Raw genomic sequence first — 9164 nt, forward strand, 5'->3', positions numbered from 1 at the left:
GCTCAAATTAGGTCTCGGACCTACTTCATCAGCAATTGCCCTTCTCAGGGTTCAACCTCCCTTCGGCTCGGACATAGCCAAGGTCGAGCTCAAATTAGGTCTCGGACCTACTCCATCAGCAATTGCCCTTCTCAGGGTTCGAACCTCCATTTGGCTCGGACATAGCCAAGGTCGACTTGAAATTAGGTCTCGGACCTACTCCATCAGCAATTGCCCTTCTCAGGGTGCAACCTCCCTTCGGCTCGGACATAGCCAAGGTCGAGCTCAAATTCAGGTCTCGGGCCTGCGCCATCAGCAATTGCCCTTCTCAGGGTTCAACCTCCCTTCGGCTCGGACATAGCCAAGGTCGAGCTCAAATTAGGTCTCGGACCTACTCCATCAGCAATTGCCCTTCTCAGGGTTCAACCTCCCTTCGGCTCGGACATAGCCAAGGTCGAGCTCGGACCTATTCAGGTCTTGGACTACTGCCATCAGCAATTGCCCTTCTCAGGGTTGCAACCTCCCTTCGGCTCGGACATAGCCAAGGTCGAGCTCAAATTAGGTCTCGGACCTACTCCATCAGCAATTGTCCTTCTCAGGGTTCAACCTCCCTTCGGCTCGGACATAGCCAAGGTCGAGCTCAATTTAGGTCTCGGACCTACTCCATTAGCAATTGCCCTTCTCAGGGTTCAACCTCCCTTCGGCTCGGACATAGCCAAGGTCTAGCTCAAATTAGGTCTCGGACCTACTCCATCAGCAATTGCCCTTCTCAGGGTTCAACGGCTCCCATAGCCAAGGTCGAGCTCGATTTAGGTCTGAGACCTACTCCACCGGCACATTTTAGGTCTCGGACCTACTCCATCGAGCGGACCTGCGCCTGCAACAAAACGCCTCCGTCTCACGGACTTTGCCAGCACCCCACACTTCTTCCGGTTCAAAGACAAGGAAATTCACCAAGTTTAGCCGAATCCGGCTTTCATCCGCAACATCTCCACCGAATCTTCCAGCTAAGGCGCCGAATAACATTCGGTTTCTCCTTAGCCTCCGGTTTCTCCTTATCGGAATCCTACATACATTCGTCGCCTTCGCCGAATCCTCATCCTGCAACAGTCTACTTCGCCAAATCCTTCGGACACTCCGGCACCAAGCCCATCATTCGGTTATTCGGTCACCAAATGCTTCAGGCGGTTACGTCTTCACTAGATGCCCCATTAGGATCCGTCTTCACCAAGGACCTCCTTCGATCACGTTGCCGCCGAATTCTTCATTCGTCTTCACCTCCGCCGAATCTCTCATTCGGCCTCACCTGCGTCGAATCCTGCAGTCGGCTTCCCCTTTTGTTGAAGCCGTCATTTGGCTCCAACTTTGCCAAATCCGTCATTCGGCTTCGACTTTGCCGAATCCGTCATTCGACTTCGACTCTGCCGAATCGTCTCGGCTTCGACTTTGCCGAATCCTTCATGCGGCGTCAACTCCGCCAAGTCCTCATAATGAGACGTATCTCCGCCGAATCCTCAGGCTGCGGTTACGTCTTCGCCGAATCCCTCATTTCTCTACGCCCTCGCCGAATCCTGCATTCGGCTACGTCTCCTCCGAATAGCTGCATAGGCGCCGAATCAACCATTCGGTCATGCCTTCGTCGAAGGGGTTAAGTCTCCGCCGAATCTTCCTATTAAGGTAGCTTCACCGAATTCATCGTTCGGACTCTCTTCGCCTTTACTGAATCCTTTAGTCGGTTTCTACTTCGCTTTCGAATCCTACATTCAGCTTCGCCGAATTTTGCATTTGGTTGCATCTTCACCGAATCCTTGGTCCGGTTACACCCTCCCTGAATCGCCCATTTAGCCGCGCCCACGTAGAAAGTCTTCCCACTAGCTGTGCGCCTGGTTCATGCCTCTCCTGGTAGTGGGCTTCTCGCCGCCTTCACCCACCGAAGGAGAATCCTAAGGATGGAAGCACGCTGCCTCGTTACATTAAATACAAGACTTAGTTTCTCGCCATATGCGGATTGCTGAGATCAAGCTTATTCAATTCTCGTCCAGGCGCGCATTGTTCTCTTGACTTAGACTGAATATGTATCAATTGGGAAAAACACAAGGAGCCAGAAGAAACAACAAGTGCGCTAGCAAAATTTCATTACTACGACAAAAAGATTACATCGAGATGGTTAAACCCTATTACAATCACTTCCCCTCACCATTTCCCTCGGGTTTCTTCATCACCTCCGAGGCGGTCCGGACTGATTCAGGCAGTTCTTGCCATACTTTCTGCGGGTCCAGCTGGTCCAGAGCAGCATCCGGGATATCCACGCCGGCATCTCAAGCTGCCGTAGCGCACCCTCGAAACCGGACTGAAGCATGGTGGCGGTGCGCTCCAAAAACAGGTCAGTGAACTCCTCCGACTTCAGCCAATCCTCTTTAGCCGCCTCAATTCGGTCCTCCTCGCCGAGCTTGTAGGCGGCAAGCTCATGGCGCGCATCGGCCGAGACACCCTCGACCACCTTGGCCGCTTCAGTCAAGTCGGCCACCTGCTTCTTCAAATCCGCCACCTCGGCCTCCAGAGCTTCGATCGCGAGCCTGCTTCTCTTTGGATTCATCGCAGACGAAGTCCAAATCTACTTGTTGTTGATCAAGCTGCTCTTCCAGGTAATATAGCTGATCATTCTGCTCGACCAAACGTTTCTCCACCTTGGCGAGCTGCTCTTCCTTCTACTGCCGCTCCTCAAAGGCCTCTTGCAGCTGGGATAGGGCCTCCTGGAGTTCACGCTCGAGGTTCTCGGCCCTGTCCTCGGCCGTCTCCTGCCTCGCCAAAGCCAGTTCCGCTTCGCTCTGGTGTTGCATCGTGGTGCCTTGCGCAGCTTGGAGCTCTCTGATCAATGAGAGCTCTCGGGCCCTTAACACCGCTAACTTCCCTTCTAGGGATCGAAATTGTAAGCATACCTAGGGCAGGCGGCAATGAACCTCCAAAAGCTCGCTCAAAGTCTGCACCACCAAATCCGTTGATGGCTGAGGCTTTGCCAAAAGCCTATGAGGGTGAATAGGTCCACCGATAATGACCTATCTAGTCCGTAGAAACGGCTACGGTAAAGACATGTCAAATCCGTTGATAGCTGGCCACTTGCTAAAAGTGTGCATCCCCTTGGACCGGGGAGCTGGCGTGAGGGCTACGTTTTTACGGGTGCTAGGAGGCATGATGGTGAGTGGGTGGAGGAGTTCCCGAGCTGCTGGAGCACTGCTACACTCACTGTTGGTGGTAGCAGTTATGGAGTCTTCAGGAGTGGCTTATGATGGCATGGATGCTGATGGAGTTTTTGACATGATTGATGGCGGCGCCGACTGGCGGATGGCGCGTCATACTGATGGATGGTGCTTCACACGATGCTGGTAGCTGATCTGCATTCTTCATGAGCAGACGATGATGGCGCTCCACGACGACGGCTCCGACATCACTCGATGGTGGCAGTTGATGTGTATGCTTCACGAGTGGGACATGACATGGCAGATGACGACGCTACGGCACGCATGATGGTGGTGATGGCTGGTGGATGGGGGAGGACTACCCCCACCTCTCATCAGGTGGATGGGGGCGGGTAGCCGGATGATACTTCATGAGCAGGCAGGGGGAGGGCTACCCTCACCCCCATGTGGGTGGCCCGACTACCCGAGGAGGAGGATATCGGAGATAGCTTTAGTTATCTGTACACATGAGTAGAGTTTGAGGCAGATGAGCATTGTATTCATGAGAGCACATGTACAGCTTACCTATGGCACCTGCTCAGATCTGACTGTTCGTCAGACATGATATGAGACGATGCTATAGGAGCTCCTGTATGGTGGTGCAGTTTCTTTGATGATTTATATATTTACCTTAAAGTCTGCACCACCAAATACAGTTAAGTCAGGTTTGCACCACCAAATACAGTTAAATCAAGCTTACAGTTAAAAAGCCTTAGTCTTCCTAAAGCTAGGACGGAACTTACCCGAACGCAAGCGTAGATGCTCCGGCTAGTAATGTCTGACAGCACCAGGGGAGTGAAAAACGCTCGAACCTCTGATGGATCTGGTCAGATCTATGAGGCTGTTAACCTCCTCGAAGGTGAAGGCGTTGTCGGCTGGCGCAGAGGGAGACCGTGGCCCTTGAGGAGGGAAGATTCCACCTGGAAAAATACCCGCCGAGAAGGGAGGAATGGGAGCTGAGCCGCCGAGTAGCAGAAGAGGGGCCCGCTGTAGACGAGGCAGCAGCCCTCGGCGTCTCCCTTTGTTCCCCCGGCGCAATTATAGTGGACGGAGGGGCTAACTGTGGGGCGGCATCATGCGAAGGCGCTAACACCGCTGCTGGTGGTTCACTCGTCTCTTCAGCTGCAGCCACCACCTCGCTCTCTATCCCCGTCACCGGTGACGACGCCCTTGGGGAACCAGCCGGTGAGGATGGCGCCAGAGGTTCCAACGCGGGCTCCAAAAGCCGAGGCAATGGTGCCTGTGTCGCTGTCAGCACAGCCTCCTCCGGAACAGATACAACAGGCTGTGCCTCCACTACGGCAGCAGGAGCCTGGTACATCCGTTGATGTCAGTGGAGTAATCGGCTCAGCTCCCGACTCGGCCTCAGGCACTGCATGCCCGAGAGCCGACTCCTCCACCGGCTCTGCTATCGGTAATGCCGCCGAGGCAGTAGGTTCTGCCTCTCTCGAAGACACTTGCCTAGCCGACTGGAAGCTCCGAGTGACGGCTCGACTCCGTCCCAGGAGTACTCTTCGGTGCAGCCAATGTACTCGTCTTTTTCTTCTTCTCCTTTTGCTTGGTCCTGGCAGAGGAATCGGGGCGGACCTTCTCTTTTAACTTACCCTCCTCAATCACGGGAGGACGCGGCCGAGATTCTGGTTCAGTAGGGGGCTCCCGAATGACAAGCGCCGTGGACCTAGGAGTCTTCTCGCGTGGCTCCTCTATGCGCGAGGCCGTTTGGCCTTAGAAGTCTTCTCGCGTGGCTCCTCCTCGCTGACTCCTCCGCGCGTGGCCGTTTGACCTTGGGAGTCTTCTCACGCGGTTCCTCCACGCGAGACTGTTTAACTTTAGAAGCCTTCTCACGCGGCGCTTCGGGTGGAGGCTGCTCGGCTATCCGGCTAGGTGGAACTGTCGGCTGGGACCCCGCTTCGGGTTCGGCCGCTGCCGAATACCCGACCGCAGAAGCCGACGCTGCCGGACTGCCATCTGAAGGAGTGGGAGTCGCCAACTTCCGGAAGGATGCGCGGTCCCACTTCAGGAACTTGTTCAGGTGATGCCGCCATCCAAAGGTCCTCTGCAAAAAACCAATGAACACATGAAATTAGAAATAAACAGATTGCAGTAGCACCGATCTCTTACCTAGTGGTTGAGATAGCTCCGCGGCTATGGGGCTTAGTCCAGCCCGGTATAACAACCCTTCCTCGCCCACCAGCTTGCCGGCATGGAACTTCAGGCCGCCAAGGGATTCATACGCCGTTTGGTATGCCTTCTCGGACCTATAGTCACTCAGACGTGGAGGCAAAGGGAGATCTGGCTGCCACTCAGAAATACGCAGGGGACTAGGGATCCGCACGAAGAAAAACTTCTCCTTCCAGTGCTTTAAGGATGAGGGATATTTATCTAAGAAGTTATGGCTAGGCCGGGCGTTGAGGTAAAACACCCCTTCTTCCTTCTTCTTCATATAGAAAAAGTAGTTGAAGACAGTAGGGTTCAGAGGGATGTCATATACCTTAAACACTAGGCAGACACAACACAGGAGGCGGAAAGAGTTCGGTGTCAATTGATTTACCGGCACTCCGAAATACCCGGCGATCCTAATAAAAAACTCCGGGACTGGAAAGCGGAGACCTCCCTCCAACTGATCGCGGAAGAAAGTTTGATAGCCGGAGGGAGGAAGATGAGGACGGTCCTAGACTCTTAGGGACCTTAATCTTATATGCTTTAGGGATGTGGTACTGCAGCTTTATCGCCGCCTTGGCGCTGTCGTCAAAGATAGACGAGGTCGACTCATACCACAACCCTTCAGCCTCTACACCCGACATTTTATGGCCAATAACGCGAACTACAGACTACCCACAACGGACTCAAAAGGAAAAAGAAACAGAAGGGACGAAAAGCGAAGGCTTACACAGTAACGGATCGCCGGAGAAGAGGAAGCTAGGACGCGAAGGCTGAGGAAGACGACGGCGACAACACACGCGGGCCACACACACACGAGTAAAAAACACCGCCGCCTTATTCATCGCTAATATATAGCAAAACCCTACTTAGCCTCAGCCGTTTGATAGTCAGCAGCAAAAAGGCGGGGAATAATCCCCGCCGCTCGATGGGCACAGGCTCCCAGTAAGATTTGATCGCGTCAGGATCACGAAGCGACGCGCGCCTCGGTCCGCCCGTCGCATTAAATGCTGATGTGGGAAAAGACAGCTACCTTCACGCGCGCGCGTGCTCGACGCCACGCCTGCCGCCATACCGCTCAACTGACATGCCCAACGGAGCTTCGCCACGTGTCATGTAAGAGTTGCTTCTAATTAAGCTCACCGATTAATGAAATCAGACTCGAGCAAAGAGTGAGTCTAGTCAGTTCGACTCGCGCTCCCTTCGACTAGACTAAAGGGGGAGGCTTATGTTCCGGCAGATATCCACGATGACGTCAGCATGGGCTCGAGTCTGATCTGAGTCTGACCGAAATCTCGCCCAGAGACCTGATAAGCCCTGTGCAAATCCCCCTTGGTCTAAGGAGTTATCGCCGAATCCTTCACTCGGCCCTGCTCTTTACCGAATAACCATTCGGCCATAGCTTTAGCCGAATACCCATTCGGCCCTATCCCTAAGCCGAATCCCTCATTCGGCCACGGTCCTTGCCGAATCCCCATTCGGACTGCCCCTCTGCCGAATCCCCATTCGGCCACGGTCCTAGCCGAATCCCCATTCGGCCACGGTCCTCGCCGAATCCCATTCGGTTCGCCAAATCCCCTCGGCCGAATCCGAATTCGGCCACGATCCTCGGCCATTCGGCCACGGTCCTCGCCGAATCCTCATTCAGCTGCCCCATTCTAAGCCGAATCCCTCATTCGGCCACGGTCCTCGCCGAATCCTCATTCAGCCATGCCCTTAGCCGAATCCTCATTCGGCCATACCTCCCTTGCCGAATCTCCATTCGGCCATAGCCTTTGCCGAAGCCTCATTCGGCCACACCCTCATCGAATCGCTCGGCAACGCCCGGGCCCACCTCATCATGATCTCTGACAAAGCCACGCCCCATTTAATTAATGTCGCCTGTGCATAAATGCGGACGAAGTGATACTTTTACAGCGATGGGACAGGGAACTCGATTGTTCCTGCCACCTCATTAATCATGATGAGACTGTTCATAAATGATGACGTGACAGGTACGCTCATCTTCTCCTTTAAAAGACCACTCCGTCCGCAGGTGAAGGCTCTGAACTCTCTCGACTTTCTCTCTTTACACGCTCAAGTTCTACTGTTCATCTTCTTCCTCTCCTTTCTTCCACTGCCCCTGACTTGAGCGTCGGAGTGGTCGCGCCGGGGCAACACCCGGCCTTCCTACTGACGTTTGCTGTGCTCGCAGGTCCGGCGGCCCTCAAGCTTCTTCTTCTTCTTCTTCCTTCTGCTCTTCTTCTCCATCGATCCCACCCTACGGCGAGCTAGGTCCGGTGACGTGTCCAGGAGCCATTCTCAACCGGAACAGCGACTAAGGCAAAACGAAAAACATAGGAGGAAAATGGTCAACATGAAGTTGACCATTCTAGGTGTCTGAATCCACTCCTAGCGCCCCGACGTCCAGGCACCCAGATTCATTCATGGTGCCCCAGATTCCAGGCGCCTGGATAACCCAAGCCAAGTCAGCGCGAGCCATTGTCGAAACAAATGGGATGGAGTCCAAGAGCCCGAAGAGGTTCCAAGTGCCCGAATCGTGAGGAGTCATCCAGACCCGTTGGCGGACCATTGGCATATCAGATTGGGATCGATGAATCCAACCACTCGGATTCATCTAGAGGATGACATATCAGGTGAATCCAACCCAAAAGTGCCACATCAGCACAACGGTCGGTCAGATCAAAGTGAAGGTTATAAATAGACTAAAGCTCAAAGAAGAAACAACACACTCGAATTACTTGTTTTAATTCAGTTTATTTTAGTCTACACTCAACCATTGTACAAGGTTTCTCTGCCTCCGGATCATTCCGACGAGGAGACTTTTGATTAGAGCTTTCATAGTCTTGGACTAACAACCCAAGGGTTGTAACCAAGTAAATTCTTTACCTCATATTTTATTTTATTTTACACTTATATTTTTAATTAGTGTGCCCTTGTTAAAAATGTTAGCAAGAAAAAGTGATTACTTTTATTGCAGATTGTTATTCACTCCTCCCCTCTAGCACTCTAAGAAAAGCTTCCGCTGTACTAATATTTGGTATCAGAGTTGGACCACTCAGAAGGACTAACTGCCAACTAAGCAACTAGATTTGGAGGAATGACCGAAGCAAACATCCACCCACCAAAATTCGAGAGCGAATTCACCATTTGGAAGAAAAAAATAGAGGTATTTTTCAAAATCAATTTTGAAATAATATTATGTATTAAAAATGATTTCGAAGTGCTCAGGAACAAGGATGGAGAAGAACTGGATGAACTATGATAGACCAAGAAGCAACAAAACGAGTTCAAAGCCAATGGTAAGGCAAAGTTCCATCTCCTAAATATTGTACCTATACAGTAACTCAACCGGATAGGCCACTACAACTCGGCAAAAAACCTCTGGGAAAAATTTTTAGAACTTAACAAATGGACCTCAGAAATAAAGCTAGCCAGAAGGGACTTACTGAGGAATCAACTAACTCATCTCCGATTAGAAAAGGGAGAAAAGGTGGCGCAACTACATGTGAAGCTTAAAGAGTTAATCATCGGCCTCAATAACCTCAGAGAAATAGTAACAAATCGAGACACTCTCAGATATATGCATTTCCAAGAACCCAAGAATGGTCTTTAATAATGGACTCATATTACATTTCGAAGAACTTAAAGGTAAGTACACTAGAAGAATTATTTTTGCCATTAGAATTACATGAATCTCAATGTGTGAGATTTAAAGACACAAAACTACCAAATAACAACATCGCTTTGCAAGTGAAGAAGGGTGACTCAGATTCAGAACATCCTTGG

Source organism: Curcuma longa, chromosome 18 (genome assembly GCF_044706935.1).
Source record: "Curcuma longa cultivar G26 ecotype Majalengka, Jawa Barat chromosome 18, ITB_CL_G26_1.1, whole genome shotgun sequence".
Lineage (NCBI taxonomy): Eukaryota > Viridiplantae > Streptophyta > Magnoliopsida > Zingiberales > Zingiberaceae > Curcuma > Curcuma longa.